We start from the raw sequence: 11,825 nt of genomic DNA, 5'->3' as shown, positions 1-11,825 counted from the left end.
TTTTCTTGGTTGTGTCCCAGTTGAAGTGAAGAGGTCAGCAGGGAAAGCCTCTTCCATGCAATATGTCAATAACCAGGATAACAGAACTGTGCAACTTTCAGCTCAGGACTTTCAAGTGTTCCATGGGTACTGACTCAGACAACTGGAGAGGAAAACAGCACAGAGAAGTACAAATGGAAGGTTTTTATGGGTGTATTAATTTCCATTCACAAACCAGAACTCAGACACATGATTTCAAGGAACTGCAAGGGAGCTGAATGTCTTGGAAGAAGAGGAAATAGGTTTGGTGAACATCTAGGCAGTCTCAGCCATTTGGTCCCATTAGGAAAAACACAGCTTAGAGGCACAGTATACATTCCATCTATAAAATAGCATCACCTTGCATTTGTTTGCCTTGCAACTTAGATATAAAATGGTGTTACACAAACCACCTAGAATCACCTGGAAAACTTCTCAAAAGTACAAATCCAGGATCTACTAAATAGGAAGCCCTCAGGGTGTTTTTTAAGCACTCTAATATAGAGTGATAAAGGAGATTACCTAATATCTTTAGCAGGGAATAGCATCACTACAGGGAAATAGACAGAAGAGCCAAAACAAGAAACTCACAAAGAGAATGGATGAAGGAGTAGGAAGTTACAAGAATGAAGGAGGCGTTCCAAGAAGGAGGCAGCAGCCAACAGCATTGAATGCCCCGGAGATGCAAATGAGATAATAAAGACAATCTGCACAGCTTGTGACTTCATTCTAAACTGAAATGTGTATTTCATTCTTTTTCAAAGAGACCTGATCTGATCAAGTCTTAAGGACAATGACTCTAGTAGTGGTGCAGGTATTTTTTGACTTTGAAAGATGGGACTTGGGGACCATTTACTAAGATATCAGGATGGCGGAGGTACTGGTTTTAGGCCACAAACTGATGGATTTGGTTTGGGGAACAAGCTTAAGGTCTCTCTGAGACAATGAGGAATACCTTTGTAGACATGGTCAGAGCTCAGAAAGGAGACGGAGTCTACAGTTTACAAGTGAGGTTTTATCATCCCACATGTGGTGTTGGGCTATGAGCTTGGACAAGATTGTTCAGAGAGAGAATGTGTGGTTGGAAAAAAAGCGGGGATTATCTGTGTGATTCAAACATGAAATGATCATAAAATCTGATCATACAATCAGACTAAAGGTCCAGATCAGTGTCTAGATGACATGACACAGAATGAGACAGTTATTCAACTGGGCTGAAACTTTCAAAATCTCTGTTTTGGATCTTTGTAGGTATTGATTGTACAACTCCTGCTTGCTTTTCCTGCTGTTTTCATTTCAACGAATCCACTGGAGAAACTATGGGAAAAGTTGGCTTAAGTATTAATCCCCTCCCACTAATGGAGAATTCTTTTCCCTTTTGACTTCATTTCTTGGTAAAAAAAAAAAAAAATCAGTTACCCTGCAGTATTATTCCGTGTTATATTTCTTTTCTTGGCTCTTTCATCTCCAGATAAGAGACATGGTGCTCCACAGACAACTGTCCTGCCTCTGGTCTCCCTGTGGACTTCTTCCTTTCCACCAACCCTGAGATGGACACTTCATGGAAGAGGAGAGAGTCTTGCACAATCATCATCAAATGTATGACTTATTTTTAAACTAACAAACAATCCTTCTGACTCCCTGAGGAGACAAATTCTAATATTTCCAAAAGAAAGTAGAGTCAACACCGCGGGCTGGCTCCCTGAGATATACTGTAAATAGCCTCCAAATCAGGAGTAAAGAATGCAGTGGAGTTGGAAAAAAAGGAGACAAGGCCCAGAGAAATGACCACGTTGGCTTGTTGTTTTTCTGAATATGTGTCCACATTGGCGCTACTCAGCCTGATGTCGGCAGAATATATTTATCGCCTCACACAGCCAGGCGCTGTCATGTGCAATCAGTTGACATCTGGGGGCTGTTTCATGTTTCTCTCCTTCATCTGCCCTCACTCAAGCATTTGGAGACATCAGTCACTAAACCAAGCACAAAGAGAGAAAGCAATGATAATTAGGTCATCTTCTATATAGTAGTAAAACTCTATTGAAATAAAGAATGGAATCATTCATTCATTCATTAACAAATTTATTTCCTGCCCATATGAATTCCATGTGGGGTCTGGTTTCATTACAGAGCAGGATTTAAACAGACAAAACTGTGAAAATGTTCAGGATATCTATCGAATGTTGGGGAAAGTGATAAGACAATGTGTTTTTACCCCTTTCTCATGTCATGTCAGGCATTGGGAGGTGGGTTTTTATTTACCATGTCCTACACTGCATATGTAGGGGGCGGTGTTGGCTCATAGAAGGGTGGGTCTTCCAGCTAACAATGATTCAAGAGCCAATCACCATGGTAGACAGTTGCCCATATGGCAGACAATACAGGTTCTTGTATCATCTTGGCAGGTCCAAAAGGGAAGCTAATTTCTGATGCAGAAACTGTTTTATTCAAGGATTTGATATTTAAAAGTAAGGATAAAAAGTCTAGAGGTCTATTCCATGATGAGCAAACATCCAAGCTTCACCCTGTGTCAAAACCCAGGTTTTGTTTTTTTGTTTGTTTGTTTTTTTCTTTTTTTGTGCCTGAATATGACCCTCACTGGATCCTAATGGATATACTTTTATTCACACCTAGAAAATCACATGCTGAATTTTCTCCAAAAACTGTTTAAAACCACCTCATTTTTTTTCTAATTCTTTTCCAAATTTTATCCTGATAATTTTCTAGAAATAACTTAGGCTACTTTTTTGCTAAAATTGAAGTCATCTGAGGATGGGTTCCTTTTGCCTCTCTCTTTGTATAGCAGAAGCTAGTGTAGCTTCTCACATCTTCTTCCCTTCATCCTTGGAGGAAGCCTTGCCTTTCTATGAGATCAAAGCAAGAGATCCACCCCCTGCCCCACATTTACCCTCAGAATCCATCATTTCCACCTTCTCAAGGCCTTCTCCCACAAACTATTCATTCTCTCCCTTTATCCATTCACCCACTCCTGTATTAATCATGTTTGAAATTTTATGATGTTTTGACATTAGGTGTGTGTAGGGGGGCAGCTAGCTGGCCAGGAAGATACTGCCCTTTCCAGGACTAGTTAATTCCTAGAGCTAATAAACAACTTGCCTGCAAACATACCTTTCTTTTTTTTTTTTTTTTTTTTTTGCAAACATACCTTTCACACGCAAACCAACCGATCCTGAGTGCATCCCCCCAGCCACCTCCTTCATCTAACTCACACGCAGCAAGCCAGCATTTCACCTGTCCTGAATCAAGCCAGGGCCAGGTACCAGGTAGCTAGAGACTGCTTCGATATCCCAGAGCCTGTAGACATTAGTCCAACCACCAGACATGAATTGCTTCTCCTGTCCTGCCCTGCCCTGTTTTGCCTTCAGAAAGCCCAGGAAAGGCTCTGGATCATGGTTTCTCCTCAGTACTTCTTTTGCTTTCTGGAAAAATCTGATGCTTCCTTTTGTGACCTTGTGTGACATGGTGTGGCTCCTTATCTTGAAAATTGTATGTAAGAAGCTTTTATTTCAACGCATTGGTCTCTCCATATAGGCATTCAGTCATCTCCATAAATTAAAACCTCATGTATACATTTTAATACACCTCCTTCTCCTCTTTCTTCTCTTCTTCCCTCCCTCCTTCTCTCCTTTATTTCCTCTCTCCTTCTTTGGGTTTTTCTCTTAATTTATTTTATGTATTTTCTTTTAAAATGTGGTTGTTCCGGCAAAAAATGTTTTAAAAATTTAAACGTTGAAACAACAAAGAAAAATGTACCAGGATTCTTATGATCCAGAGAAAAACACTGGTAACATTTTAATGAACTTCTCTCTAGGTATGTCTTGTATCAATACATAAACAAACAAACATGTACATTTAGGTATATTTAGGTACATGTAATATTATAATTAAGTGGGATAATACTACACATCTTCACTCAATAATATGTGAACAGTTTTACATTTAAATAAATGAAGATCCATGTTATCAACCTTAGAAGCTAAAGGTAATTTTAGGTATATCATAGTTTATGCACCTAATTTAATGAATATTTGTTTCTATTATTTGCCAATTTAAACAGTGCAAGAACCATCTTTACTTATCTATATTTGCACATCTATATATCTGTCTTCTTCACGTAAAGTCTCAGATGTGGGTCTGATTGCTGAAAGGATACATCACCATACCTACTAATGTGAGTCATCAAACTGAGCACCACAAAGACTGCTATATTTCGTATTTCAACCACACCCCAAATAATACACATTAGTAATCATTTCTCAACCCTTCATAAAAACATTATTCTCAATCTTTTTAATTGAATCCCCAATATAGCAAGGAAAAAAAACCCCTTTATTTTATTTGAATATCTTTGATTAAGATATAATTGGTTTTCTTTCATATGTTGATCATCATTTGTATTTCCCCTTTTATAAATTATTCATTTACATCCTTTGCCTCTTTTTCTATGTGGCCACTCATTCATGCTTTTAATTGTTTTGTAAACCTCTTAAGTGTTCAGAAATCTATTCCATGTCAGTCACCTGTTTGGCCAACAAGTTTTCCTGCTTACTATTTACCTTCCAATACTATTTATTACTTTTTGTTATGTAGAAGTTATCGTATCTTTTTTTCTTTCCTTTTCTTTTCTTTTCTTTTCTTTTCTTTTCTTTTCTTTTCTTTTCTTTTCTTTCTTTCTTTTTTTTTTCTTTTTTTTAGAGGGAGGAGGGGTAGAGGAGAGGGAAAAAGAGAATCTTAAGCAGGTTCCACGCCCGGTGCAGAGCCCAGTGTGGGATCCAATGTAGGGCTCCACATCACAACCTGAGAGTTTAACCCATTCGGTCACGTGGGTTAAGCCTCCAACTCTTGATTTCGACTCAGGTCATGATCTCAGGGTCTTGGGATCGAGCCCTTTGACAGTCTGTGCTCAGTAGGGAGTCAACTTGAAGATTCTTTCTCTCCCCCTCTCCCTTTGTCCCTCCTCTTGACTGTACCTCAAATAAATAAGTAGATCTTAAAAAAAAAGAAGTTGTAATTTTTAGTTCAGCCCAATATATTAATATTTTTCCTTTTTGGTTTCAAGCTTCCCTTGATTCTTAGGTAGAATTTCTCAGTGGTTACGTTATAAAATACCCTTCAGTGGTTTCAAGTTAACAGTGTAATGTTTATCCAGCTGGAGTTTATTTTGAGGTACCAGGTGAGTGGGGACCCTCCTTTCCCTTCCTCCTTCATGTTCCACATATGACTCTCTACCTTCAGAGTCATCCTGGTACAAAAACCCAAGGTTCATCTGAGATCCTTCACTTCTGTTCATGCCACAAATCCAGGTAGTACCTAAGTAACCACAATGAACTTCTGGGTTTGTTTTTTCAGACTTTATGAAGTGTTCCCACATATATTATCGCACCTGAGCCTTGCCACAACCCAGGCCGGATAAGATGAGCCTTGGATAACACATGCAAGTGGGCATTGCTGGGAAGGAAGACAGGAAGGCCTGGAAAAGTTGTGACTTACTCCAGATAGTTCTGAGTGAAAACAAACTGAAGGTCATCTTAGAGTCTGTCTGATTCCAAGCCCCACACTCTTTTGATAACAACACGTAGCTCTCGAAAGCATACCAGCACCTCTGTTGTCAATCTCTGTGCATCTCTTCTTCTCCATTCCAATTACTCCAGTGCAAGTTTTTATTCTCTCTCAACTGCATTTTTTTCCAGGTGTCTCTACTGCAATTTATTCATGGTCTTAGATTAATCTTCTTGAATTGCACTGCCATTTGCACAGTCAGAATGCTTCAGCCAACTGAATACACTTTTGCCAAGGCACATAAAGACCTTCAAGATAGACACCAATCTGTCCTCCAACTTCATCTCCCAGTAGTCCTCCATTTGGACTGTGGGTTTCAGGGAACCAAGTGTTTGCCAATACTCGAACATGCCTTAATGGTGCCCTATACCTATGCCTTGTTTCCAGCCACGAGTTCTTTTTATGAGAAGTGCTGTCTCTCCTTTCTGTTTTCCAGCACCCTATCCTGCCTTGAGGCCAAGCACAAATTCCACATCCCTCATGAAACCCTTCCTGGAACATTCAAGTATTCTTTCTTTCCCCTTTAACTTTCCCTGATCCTTTATCTGTGACTCTCCCATGACTCATAAGTTTCTCCTTAAGTTTGTGCCAGCATCGTACTTTTCTTATCGGATTGTGGATTTCTTGAGTTAATGGATCAACTCTTCTCTAACTTTTATTGTCCATTTCCCAACACTTAACACAGTGACTAGCACAGGTACGTGTCTGAAAACCAATTAGTTAGTGATATGTAAACGAACCATAAAATGAATGGATGACTCTGGATTACTCTGAGAAGCCCTTATATTCCAAGGGATTTTCTCCTTTTGCCCCTTTTGCCAGCTCCAACACCCAGCAACACTTACCTGATGACTACAGTCTGAAATCCCACCAGTAGAATACCATAATTTCCATGTACTACTCTGATCAATGCAAAAGGCTAATGTCCCAAGGATTGGATGTCCTCATTTCTCGGATAAATATTATATTATCTGTGATAAATAAAGAACTCAAGAGCAGAATTTTCTCCAAAGTCTGGGGATGGCAGCTATATGGAATAGAACAGTGTGCCAATAAGGCTGCTGGAGTGGTAGCTGAAGGAAAAATTGGGTCAACTTGGAGGAGTTAGGCACAGACACAGAACCCACCTGCTTTGCAGCTCCATGGATCAGTTTTATAGCCTTCAGAGTTCTTTTTTTTTTTTTTTAAGATTTTATCTACCTATTCATGAGAGACACACAGAGAGAGAGAGGCACAGGCACAGGCAGAGGGAGAAGCAGGCTCCATGTAAGGAGCCCGATGTGGGACTCGATCCCAGGACTCCAGGATCATGCCGTGGGCCAGAGGCAGATGCTCAACCACTGAGCCACCACAGGATCCCAGCCTTCAGAGTTCTATGTAAGAGCATTCCCTCCTTTGTGCTCTCTTCCCGCCTATGACAACCTGCCTGCCTTCTGGGGCCTTATGGCTCCCTATCTACTACATTGCCCCTTGAAACAGTAGAGCATATCCTCTGCCACTCCTCTGCCCAGGGAAGTTCTTGTCCTCGATAGGGACGCCATCTCTCAGAGAAAAGAGGAGCAGTCGTATGACATGTGGAAAGGATGGTATGTTCAAAAAGAAAACTGACAAACAACACTTTCTTGCCCCAAAGGCAAGGCATTTGTTTAGAGAGGGCAGAGTGCCAATTTGTTATAATTGAATAAATCAGATTTCTAATGTTTAATAACAGATGTTCTGGCTGCAACTCATGAAATCATTTAATATTGCTTTATGCTCTGGTAATAAAAGAAGTCATCTGGCTCCACTTGGCCCAGGTTACATATCTTCCTCAAAGGGTCAAAATGATTTGATGCAGTTCTTGGATCAAAAGGACTGATGTTTTCTGTATGTTATGGGCTGTGGACAGGGTGTGCTCACAGAATGGGACAGATGCTGGCATCATACACACTTTGCATCCAATGGCCTGAGGTGCATCTCTGACCTGGAAACTTGCCCTAACTCCTGAACTTGGACAGTCCGCATGCTACCCAGGAAGATGCTACTCTTTTCACTCTTCATATTTCCCACACCTGGCAGTGCCAGCATCCAAGGAAGGCTAAAGTAGGTTGACCAGCCACCCTGGGCAAGGCTGGCAGGGTACCAGAGCTTTTGCCTACAGCCACTACAGGGAGCAAGTAAATAGGAATGTTCCAACTGTCCGGGAACAACTTTCACAGATGGGTTTGGATTAATCTGGGGGTGGGGAACAAGGGAAAATGTGCCTTACAAAGGCTGGTAATAAATCAGAAGAACTTGCAGCATGGATAAATGATGAATTGCCAAGATGACTCAAGTATTAAAATAACTAAGTTAATCAAAAAAGATCTTTTAAAGAAGTTGATGATAAAATAAGGGGATTCCTTATCCTCAGAGAAAATAAGGGAAAAATTAAACAAAGGCAAGCAGAGGTCAAAGAGGGAGATGGTGGGATAATTTAAGCATTGTTTGAGAAGCCAATTGAAAGGAGGTAAAAGAAGATCCAAAGCTATTAAAAAAATAAAAATAAAAAGACCTTTGCTACAACTTCTCAAAGAGAGTGATAATTCCTTCCAGGGAAGCATGATGTCAATACTTAGTAAAACAAAAGGCAAATCCTGAACTACAACATAAACACACTACGCTGGATAACGAATTCTCGAGACGTGTACTACATGCACTCATAGCATCCTGGAGACAAGAATGCAAGAGAAATCCCAGTCAAATTAACACACATACACAAACACAGGACCCAAAAGCAGGTAGGAGAAAGGTAGAAAATAATCTAGGAATTGCTTCTGAAGTCTTCCTTCTTCTTCCCACAGCAGTGTTCCCATGATACCTATCCTGAGGAAGCCCCTTCCTCTCATCCATGCCACCAAGGGTTACCTCATATTTAGGGGTTCACTTAATCTGCACAGTAGTGCCAGGCACCATGTCGATTCTGTGGATCCAGAGATAACGGTGGTTTTTGAAGCTGCAAGCAGCTGACACTGTTTGGGGAAACCACTGTGTAAATGGACAACCACACACACCAGGATAGAATCATGTGCAAAGGCATGGTGGGACCTCAGAAGGGAGATGAAAATTGGGCACAAGTCAAGCTTTGCATGAAGCCTCAGGGAAGATGTCCTATGGCCTCCAGAGGTCCAGGCTGGTCCAGAGCACCATGGCAGGAGGTTACTCTGTGGTTCTTGTACTCATGTTGCTGGATCAGAATCCTTGTCAAGGCTGTGTAAGCATAGATGGAGAATGCTCTGTGATCATCTGTGGGAAAGCACAGTGACCAGGTTTTCTGAAGCAAATGTTAAGGGACATTGCCTTTGATGAGATCCTGGGCTATTTCAGGATTCCAGTGATACCACGAAAGGTGTGAAAATGTTGTGATCCCCAAGTCATTTCTGTTTATGCAGACAGAAATGATGCAATCAGACAGGATGAGCACTGGGTGTTATTCTATATGTTGGCAGATTGAACACTAATAAAAAATAAGTCTATAAAAAATAATAAAATAAAAATTAAAAAATTTAAAAAAGAAATGATGCAATCAATAATAATTGGTGCCCAACCCAGTAAGGTGAGACGTGTCAGAGAATTGGAATGTCGGGACCAAGAAGGATTAGAAAGAGAGTCTAATTCAACTCTCTGAATGATAGATGGCAAGACTGACGCTTAGCAAGATCTGACTTGCCAAAGTGGTAGAATCGGAAATCCGATTTAATCTAATTGCATTTTTTCTGAAAGGCAATATAATTTCATATTCACTTTTTAATTCTGGTAAATTTGTGAGTGAGATGAAATGCAAGTGTACAACCTGTTTCTGTGTTGCCATTCTATATTAATAAAGCTTTTACTTTTTTTTTTTAATCTTAAGACCTCTTGTTTCGGAATTTGCCACCCAAGTTCTAATCCTCTCCCTGCCATCTTAACAGAATCAATGAAGGGGTAGAAGCAATTTATTCCCTCAAAGCACAAAAGTCAAAAAGATGGAATACTGAGAGTCACATGGAATTTGAGAGTACTCACAGTCCCAGATATTCAAAGAGAAAGACAAGCCTGTGTCTGCCAGAGATAAGGGGATCCCCTAGTGCCGAAAACCCACTCCAATCACAGCCCACTTTAATCACAGGCTAGCAAGCTGACAGCAACAGTGATGCAATAATGAGATCATTTGTTGAACACTCGCTGCCACTCAAGGACTTTAGGCAGCACCAATGAAGTGCTCAGCAGCTCCTGCTTCCTACTCACTTCTGAAATGCCCAGCCACCAGCGCCCGCACCAGTGAGCCAAACTCCTGTGTGTCTGGCTCTCCATGTTCAAGGAGCTCAGAACTGGAGCATCATGGAACCAGTGGTAGCACAAGTTGGAGGCTCTCTCTGGAAGCCCTGGGGCAGCAGATCGGGGCTTCCAGAGGAGGGCAGAGCTGCTCCAAGACCCGCTGGGTGTGAAACGGACTGATAAGGATGAATAAACAGTGACTTGGAGAAAAACCTTGGGAGTCTCTGGTGTCCCTTGCACTAAAATTCTAGTTTTGCCGCCAACTCCGCATGAGATTGGGCAAGTTCCTTACTATATAGTTCATTGGTTTTATTTTTTTTTAATTTTTAAAAAATATTTATTTATTTATTCATGAGACACACAGAGAGAGAGAGAGAGAGAGAGAGGCAGAGACACAGGCAGAGAGAGGCAGGCTCCTGCAGGGAGCCTGATGTGGGACTCATCCCTGGTCTCCAGGATCACACCCTGGGCCAAAGGAAGTGCTAAACCACTGAGCCACCTGGACTGCCCAGTTCATTGATTTTAAAGGCACATTTCCCCCTCTATTTTAAAAGTCTCTGAAATTCCAATGTCTTGCAACTGATGAAGTCTTACCGTTATATAATTATCAAGGTTTTTAATTTCCTTTTGTGATAGTTAATTTAAAAAATGACACACCTTCCAACCAGTGGCATTTCACATTTGGTAACATTTAGTATTTCTGATCTTCTGTGTATAAGACAATAATAATATTAAATTAAAATTTTAATATTTAAGGTTTACTGTAAAGGTTAGATTATATGATATAAAAAAAAAATTTTAGGAAAGTATCCAATATTTAAGAATGGCCCCAAATGGTAAATGTAGATGCTGAATGATAACTCTGTCTGCTGGCCGCCTGAGCCAGGCAGAGTCTGTTCCCAGTTTCTGGTTCACAAAGATTACCTGGGAAAATCAAATAAGAAAAATAGCTAGTATCTGTGGATTGTTTATTTGGTGCCAGGCAGCATGCCAATTGATTTCATGGGTTTTACTTTACTTTGTCTTATAAGACTCTAAGGATACAAGTCAAAGATCACACCTACCTGTCAAAGATCCCACAGTTAATAACAAAATGAGGACTTGAATCCTTTCTCTGTGACACCAATCTGTGCTTTCCAGCATCGAACTGATGATGAGCACAGTTGATTACCACAAACCCTAGGATTTCCCTGAATACTTCTTTGCTCTGTACATCAGACCTCTGGGCTATAAGAAAGGTGGATGATGGGCTCCCCCATGCACCCTAGGAAACTGAATTAATATGTTGGAACAAGGTGTCGGGAACTGAATAAGGATTAGCCCAGGTATTAAAGAAAAGAATCCTGCAAACATGTGCCTAACCCTGACTCAACCTGAGAAGGTTCCTGGCTCCTCCTGGTGCGAAGCTCCCACCGTGACAACCTCAAGTAGAAGCAAAGGGGGTGGGGAAACACCCTCAGGGTCTTGTTACAATGGTTTGAACTCAAACACTCTCCTGATGGCTTCTCTGGGCCAAGGCCAACTGCAATGGTGTGTTCCTCACAAGTAGTCTATTCCCATTTCTGGGACTCCCTGAGGTGTATTCAATAATGCACTCCTCATTCTGAAGCAGATGGAAAAGTGTTTAAAAAGGTGCCAGGTTTATTTATGGAAGCATGAGATTGAATTTAAGAGATGCGCTTTGCCAATATGAAATGTGAACTCTCAAAACAGGAAGTGTGTTTTACTGCCTATTTATTTTATTGCCGTATCAGCTGCCCAGAGCCTAAGAATCCTTCCTCTCAGGAATTATTTATTTTCTAACTTCTGAACCAGAACATCTTGACCATCAGCCCTCAAGCTCCTTACTGCCAGATTCCCAACTACAAACATGTGCCTTGCTTGTCTCTCATTGGGGATCCACTGAGGCTTCAGTGAAAAACATTTGGATTCTCATATTTTGTACTGAGTCT

General features: G+C 40.8%; 1 long non-coding RNA gene across 1 annotated transcript; it reads right to left on the bottom strand.

Annotated features, from left to right (window-relative positions):
• Positions 1-1,799: 1,799 nt before the first annotated feature.
• LOC111090509 lies at positions 1,800-9,705 on the bottom strand. The gene is made up of 2 exons (XR_005371823.1): positions 9,622-9,705; positions 1,800-1,991 (listed from the first exon to the last, which is right to left on the bottom strand). It is a non-coding gene; the product is annotated as an uncharacterized LOC111090509 (long non-coding RNA).
• Positions 9,706-11,825: the final 2,120 nt, after the last annotated feature.

Source organism: Canis lupus, chromosome 17 (genome assembly GCF_011100685.1).
Source record: "Canis lupus familiaris isolate Mischka breed German Shepherd chromosome 17, alternate assembly UU_Cfam_GSD_1.0, whole genome shotgun sequence".
NCBI classification, from domain to species: Eukaryota; Metazoa; Chordata; class Mammalia; order Carnivora; family Canidae; genus Canis; species Canis lupus.
Note: the sequence above shows the minus strand (reverse complement) of the source record. Positions and strands in the feature narration are given on the sequence as shown.